Below are 7,937 nucleotides of genomic sequence, written 5' to 3'. Positions count from 1 at the left end.
CCATGTATCTTGATTATGAAGACACAATGTTTCATCCTCACTTGAGGATGTGCTCATTGACTCATCAGCATGCACCGCACTAGGTGATGACGACGACATGATTAAAACTAATTCATGACAACATCAAAATATTTGTCATTCATATGTTTACATAAAAACTTAAAGCTAGCGTATTAATTATTCTAAGATCTCAATTTTAAATACACAAAAATCATTATAAATACATTAAAACTTATGATAAGAATTCACTATCAAAACTTATCTTAAAAACAAAAAATCATGATAAAGCCTAAATGCACGTCTATATCTGCGTTTACGTACAAATCTATATTGACGTCTATTTCCGCATCTATGTTCGCATCTATACTCGCGTCTACCTGAACAATAGACGTGCATATACACGCAAAAATAGACGCACACGTCAAAATTCAAACCATACTTAAATCATTTCTTTTCAAACTGCGCCTTTTTTTTCCTGCGGTTTTTGCGGTTTTGAAGCTTGAGTTTAGTCGACATGCAGTTTCTTCATGCCTCACCTCCTCATGACTCACCTCTTCTTTCATTTCAAACACACAAGAAGGGAAAAAGGAAAGCCAAGGAGAGGAAGAAAGAGAGAACAAGAGAGAGAAGAACAAGAAGAAGCAGCAAGCAAGCAAGCAAGCATTAAGGGAGGATAACTTACCAAGGAGAGGAAGAAGGAGAAGGAAGAAGCGCCACCACCCGCTACACCAAACACCCAAGGTGAGTCTCTCTCTCTCTCTCTCTCTCTCTCTCTCTCTCTCTCTGTGTTTCTCTCTTCCTCTCTCTGCTCTGTCTATGTATTTAGGATTTGTGATTCCATTATGTATTGCATTTTGTAAATCATCAATGGCGGTTGTCGGGCTAAAATCAGCCGACCAAGCGCGTATGATAGCGCGTCTACATTTCAGTGTAGACGCAGATATAGACGCAAAAAATGTTTCCTCTCATAGTAGATAGACGCACTGTACAGAAGGTTGACTTTGCAGTGCGTCTGAGGGCGCGTCTAACCTGCAATTTTGACGCGGGGATACACGCGCCAGGTCTCCCAATTCTGATAGTAAACAATATATTTTTGCAATGATGAATGTGACCAATCCCATGTTTGTGTTTATCAGTTTTCTTGTTTATGAGAAGCATTAGCACTTAAGTTTTATGCTCAATGTCTAAAGAAAGCTCTTTGAAAATGTAGGTAATATATGATTTTTTGTATGCAAATAAATTTGTCTTTTTCCTGTGTTTTTTTTGCAGATGTCGTATCCTGATTCATCTAGCAATGACCCAGATTTGGATCGCATGAATGATACATTGGCCTCCTTTGGCAGGGGGGTCAATGCATTTTTTGGAGGTTTTCCTAGTAGGGAAGACTTCATGGGAGAGATGACCAGACACCTTGGCCGCTCTCCCACAACGGACGAGGTGTTCAATGTCATGTCTGGGACGCCTCTGACGTCTTTGCCTGGCACTACTTCCCAAACTCCACATGCAGGTACTCCACATGCAGGTACTCCATATGCAGGTACTCCACGTGCTCCACGTGCATCGGCTGAAGCACAAGCATCTGCAGAAGCACATGGATCTGCAGAAGCTCGTGCATCCAGCGAGGCAGAGGGTAGTCGATAGAGAGGGAGGAGGGAGAGTCAAGAGGGAGGACGAGGCTTGTGTGGGGGTTGCCTAGGAGGTGGCGAGCGATCACCCCCACCAGTAGATCACTTAGAGGAGATTGTATGCCAGTACTATAAAGTTACAGATGCTGGTGGCATCTTTCATGATGATGAAGGAAGGGATGTAATGGTGTACATGAGGAGCGTCGTGCATGCGACGTATAAAGATTGTTTCATTGCCTTCAAAAATCAGAAAAGGGGCTTGTGGCAGGAGGTGTTGAGGGCAGTCCATAGGAGGTACCCAAATCCTGAGGGTCAGCGATTCTCGGATGATTGGGGACGCATAAAGGTGAGGGATATGCTTCACAACAAAAGATCCCACCTCATGACACGGGCCAGGGACTCACTGCGGAGGTAGGAGGAGGGGCATGGAGCCTATAGCCAACCACCTATGTGCCATCGTATAGAGTGGAAGAAAGCCAAGAAGAAAGCAGTAGAGAAAGTGAAGAGTCGCCAGCATGTAGAGGCGCGACGGATCCAAATGGAAACCATGGGATATGGATCGGGCGGCAGAGAGTCGTGGGAGGCAGAGTTTGTAAGTATATTTTGATTTCTAGTTTTTTAAAATTTATATTTCTTTCAATTCTTTATATATTTTATTCTAATATATTGTGACTCATAATTGTTTGTATATATCTAAATATTTTGCAGACTACCATCGTTCGTAGGATATCTACTCCTAGAGAGGTAGGTTACCATCGAGGCCATAACCGCGCAGCCACATATCTTCACTTCTATGAGGAGGGTCTCATCACTGAGGACCAATACAACCGGGCCATGAGGATTCGACAGCCAGAGGAGGTATATTTTTCTTACTTTTTTATTAAAAGTATAGCTAATTATAACTTTTTCTCCACCTTGTCTATGTAAGCAACCCTGATCTTTTGTGTGTGTAGGCGAACTCGGATGTGGAGCATAGCGAGGAGGGGGATAGCGACGCTAGTAGCCATGGTAGTACTAGCGAAGATGTTTCCTCTTGAGATTCGTAGAGGAGCACCATACCTCCTCATGAGGCATTCTTTTCTTGTATATGTATGATCCATCTTTGAGCCTACTGCTTGCGGCCACGCTTTAGGTCGCAAGCACTTAAACTTCCCTTGTAAATGCTTTTGATATATAATGAATACATGGACTTTTATTTTCAATTCTCGTGCTCGTAAGATACATTGTCTTTTTTTCAAATGCACAATCTGATGTATGGGAGGGGAAAAAAAAAAACCAGAGAGCATGTGGTTGCTCTCTGGTTTTTTTTTTCCAGTTCTGTTTTGCGCGTCTATCCGCGCGTCTAAATTGCAGATAATTCGTGTTTATACGCGCGTCTATAGTGCAGACTACACGCGCTTATACACGCGCTTCATAATTCAAAATTAAAAAAGAAATTAAATATCTTTTTTTAAAAAGGACATTTTTTGTTTTTCGTTCGCGTCTACCAGTGCTTGTAAAAATGCGTCTATCAGCGTGTCTATATGCGCGTGTATATGTACGTCTATTGCGCGTCTATTTTTGCGTGTAAATTCGTTGATACATGTGATTATAGACACGAAATGGTAGACACGCAAATAGACGGGCGGATAGACACGCCCGTAAGATTTTCTCTGTATTCAAAAATCGCGTCTAGATGTGCGTCTATGAGGCCTTTTTGTTGTAGTGTAGTGAGTATAGCTGTAAGTGTGAAATCGAAAGCTTAGCTCATAAGTGAGTATTATACAAAGATAAATACCTAATCAAATAATATTTATTTACTAGTTATACCTAGCAAAATTATGAGTCCAAGTTAACTTGAAAGACTATCCCCATAATTTCCTAGTTAGCAGATAGTACTTGCTAGTTATGACTATCGAAAACTGAAATTCTCTAGTTATGTTGATATTGTTACTAGATATACAATAACTTGACAGATAATACTGCTAGATAAGGCTTCAATTTTCTAGGAAAAGGTATTTGCTAGTTAGAAGAGACTCGTGATGTCAAAATTATCGAGCTATATAACTAGAAACTTTTACATTCTTCCTAGTTTGGTTGCTATTCTTCGTGCTTATAGTGTGAACTTTCCATATAGGAAGTGGGTTAGAGCGCCTTGTGAATTAATGACCATGCGATGAGGTGAAGGTGGCGGTCGCGAGCTAGGGCATTAACGTCTCCGAAGGGGAGATGACGACCGAGTGAAGCGTGGATGAAGGGGGGTGGTAGCAGCTGCGACACGTGGTTCTGGTCTGGTGGTTGGCAGGATGTGGGAGTGGCCTAAGATGGCGAGGGAGAAGATGGAGGTGGTGGCCAGTCGGAGGTCCCCAACCAGCTAGGCCGATACCCCCCCTTCCTTTAATAACTATAATTTTAAAGCATATATGATCACAAGGCCTGTTCGGTCGATTGAGTGGGGTGGAGGATCTCATGAGGTGGTGTGGAGAGCGCATCCGGATTCACAGCGGCGTTGGATGTTGTGATGGCAGCTGATTAATTGATGATTTGGGGGCGTCCGAATGAACTGGGGAGGGAAATTGGTGGAGTCGTGTGTGGGGGAGGTGACGTGTGGGAGGGTGGCATGCATGCATGCAGGTGACGGGCGATTGTGCAGGCCGAGGCACAGCCAGCCCCAATAAAATTATCGGCCCAAAAAAAATTACCATCCTTCTGTCATGGCACAAATTCGTCACATCATGAAAGATTCGGCACACCTCTAAATAATCGAGGCATAGCATCAAGGAATTGACTATACTAAGGCCTCTCCCTAAGCCTTAGCAACCGTCCGAATGTATTTTGGTGCCTATATCCTTGGTTAAGCCTTATTAGCCTTTGTCATGCCTTATTCGGGCTCTCTAGAAAGCTATGGCCTATTGGCTCTCTCTTTCAAGGCTTATTTGATCATCAAATAACGATGGCCTCTTGGCCTTGTGGAGTTCATCCCAATAAGATATGAGGCCCTATTGGTCTTTGTCATTAGACCATAGTGGTCTGTTTGAATAGCTTGATGTGTAGGGCCCACTCAATCGTACAGTGCTCTATTGGGGCTTATTGAATCAATCTTGGGCCAAGATGCATTTTGAGGTCTTTAGGCATGGTCAATGGTATTACATGGCCTCAATTTAGGCCTCACTGCTCTCTTCTCCTCCTCTTTCATACTCCATTGAGACTCCGTATTTGTGTCCTTCTTTCCTTCCTTGCTACCTTGTGGTTTAACTTACTTCTCCACATTTACAAGAAGCCAATCTTTGAAATGCACCCCGAGATAGTTTCTATAACAAATCCATAATGCAAAGACCAAGCCTTTCATTCTCAAAAAAACGAAGTTACAGGGAGCTATAGGCAATTCAAACCTCCCTACTTCTACAAGCCCCTTGCTTGGACTCACAAGCAGGCCCTTTACGTATCCCACAAGTATTCATTAGGGCCAAAAACGTTTCAAAAACGGCACTTGTAAGAAAATGATTAAGTTACTAATTAGTTGAGGTTTTAAAATAATGAACCCTCCAAATTTGGCCATTCAGACGTGATTAATGAGAGAATTTATTATTCATGTAAGAGGCTAGTCATTAAATGCCTAAGGACGTTAACTCATGTCAGAGGTCACTTTTCGGCCATTATTCTTTCTTTTTGAATATTCTACTATCACGTTTCCCACCAAAATCACGCTTCTTTTTTCGTCTGCATTCATTTGAATCGTCGTTATCTCCTCTTCACTTTGTTTCTTAGTTCTTAAAGCAGATTTTACTTTGTCGTAAAATTTCTCACCAAAATCACGTTCGGTTCTTACCAGCAGTCTGCATTGGTCTCTCTTTGTCTCCTTTCACAAAATCTTGAGAAGGTGATCAACAATCAAAAGAGTCTCTACACAGCGGACCAATACCACTTACTTGCCGATAATAGATTAAAAACATTTATTATTCAATTTCTAGTCTCTTAAAATATATAAAACATTAAACAAGTAATAGATAGAAGTATTAGTGATATTGTGTATCATATCAACTTTAGGACTAAGACGATTTTATGTGTGCAGGATGCTTCGAAGAATATGAAGGATACAACTTCTTACTTAATATTAGCTCTTGGGGGTCTTTTTCTCATCATACCCTCAACTATGATTAGCACTATGGGGTTTCAAGTTTCAATATCCTCAATTGCGATTCTTATTAGTACTATCAGATTTCAATACCTAAATGGTGGCTTGATGTCATATGATATTGATACTACTCATGCTATCATATCCTAGCAAATCTCTTAAGATCTCTTCCCTTGATTTGTAAGAAGAAATAGAAAGGACTGGACTCTATTTCTTTCTCTCAGAACTCTGATTCTAATGCACATGCTATCATATCCTAGCAAATCTCTTAAGATCTTCCCTTGATTTGTAAGAAGAAATAGAAAGAACTTGACTCTATTTCTTTTTCTTAGATCTCTGATTCTAATGCAGACTGATTTTATAATTGAAAGCATCACTACATTATTGATACTTTATCCTTGTATATCTTTTTTCAAATGTAATATATCTCAATTTCACAAAAAAAATGACCATCAAAATAATCTTTGTGATTATAGATCTCCTTTACTCTATAGCATTCATGATCTTATTTATTTTTTAAAAATAGTTTAAAGAGTATTATATGATGTTATACAAAGTTCTCCACATGAAATAACATGAACTTTTGACAAGTAAATGGAGTTAGATAAATAAATTATTAATGAAATCATTTATATAATAATATAAACTGTTGATAAATCAATGGAGTTGAATAAATAAGTCATTAATAGTCAAATTCTTATATGAAACCCATGATAATAGATATAATTATTCAATATCTCTTCAATCTTTTTCTATAGCTCAAACGGATAGAATATACTATTTAGTAAAGATAAACTATATTTCATAACTCTTCAAGAAGATATCCTCTCTAAAATAAAAATATTTTAGTGAATTGATAGAATGATTAGCAAATAAGTTATTAAAAATATATATTATCTAAAAAATATATAACTATTCATATCTCTTGTATATTTTTAAAGCTCTTAAAGAAGATAGAATATCTATAGCAAATATATACTAATGCAATATCTATTAAAAAAGATAGTCTATTTTGGATCAAAATTATGTAATGATAGGTAGAAAAAAAAGTAAAGGAATAGCCCAAAAAATTTTAAGCTGTAGGATAGTAGTCACATGTGACTCTCTCATAATGTTATAATCTTTATTTTTAATAAGACTTTACACCTATTTAAAAAATCCAAAAAAAGCATGAAAGCATTAGACACTTAAAATTTTTTGAAAAGTTTTTAAGAAAATTTTGAACTCATTTGTTATTTTAAAGCTATTTTAAGAAAAAAAGAAGAAGAGGATCCTCCTTATATGTTGTAAGGGATAAGGGGAGCTGAGTATGAATGGTCTTGAGGGGAAGGGGAAACCCTAACCCCAAAAACACACAAAAAAAAGGCCATCATGATATGCCATGAATAATCATGATATGCCATGAACAACCCCCCTATTCACGCCATATCATGATTGCCTATTTTTTGTGGCCTTGAGGGGAAGGGAAAATCCTAACCCCAAAAAAGTATTAAAAAATCACAAAAAATAGGCCATCATGATATGGTGCAAATAGGGGGGTTGGGTTATCACGCAACCCCCCCATTCACACCATATCATGATGGCCTTTTTTTGTGATTTCTTTATGTTTTTTTTGGGTTAGGGTTTCCCCTTTCCCTCAAGACCATTCACACTCAGCTCCTCTTATCCTTTATAGCATTAGGAAGATTCACATGTATACACTCTCAATACCTCGTCTCCTTCTCTCTCTCCCCCCCCCAATACCACATTGGATTACAAAGCATGTCAAGATACTCCCTCTTAATCCACAAAAAGATGCCTTTATAAATCAAGCTATAATAAAATGCAATATATATTCTTTCTCCTTGGCTTGGAAGGCTCACTTCCTTGAGCAAAAGAGGATCTAGATTTATTTGTTGGCTGATCAAGTACTCTAGGGGAGATTGGAACCTTGGCAGTTGTCTGCTTTGTCCTTGTCATCACTGTTACGCCGCCTGAGAAAATGACAAGAATAGTAAAAAATATATATTCGCTAGTATGGTTGATATGACATGGAGAGGATAAGTTGATACGACGTGAGAGCAACAAAGTCAAATTTTCGCAAGGTCCTATTCGCGTTGTATTGTGGAGCAACTCATACGGCGCGAGTGTGGCAAAGCATAATGTTGGGTACTATAATTCTCGCTCCGTATCGTGGATGACCTGATATGGTGTGAGAG

The sequence above is a fragment of the Lygodium microphyllum genome, chromosome 11 (genome assembly GCF_053477565.2).
Source record: "Lygodium microphyllum isolate KBCC chromosome 11, Lygodium_microphyllum_v1.1.10, whole genome shotgun sequence".
NCBI classification, from domain to species: Eukaryota; Viridiplantae; Streptophyta; class Polypodiopsida; order Schizaeales; family Lygodiaceae; genus Lygodium; species Lygodium microphyllum.
This window is presented reverse-complemented; position numbering follows the sequence as displayed.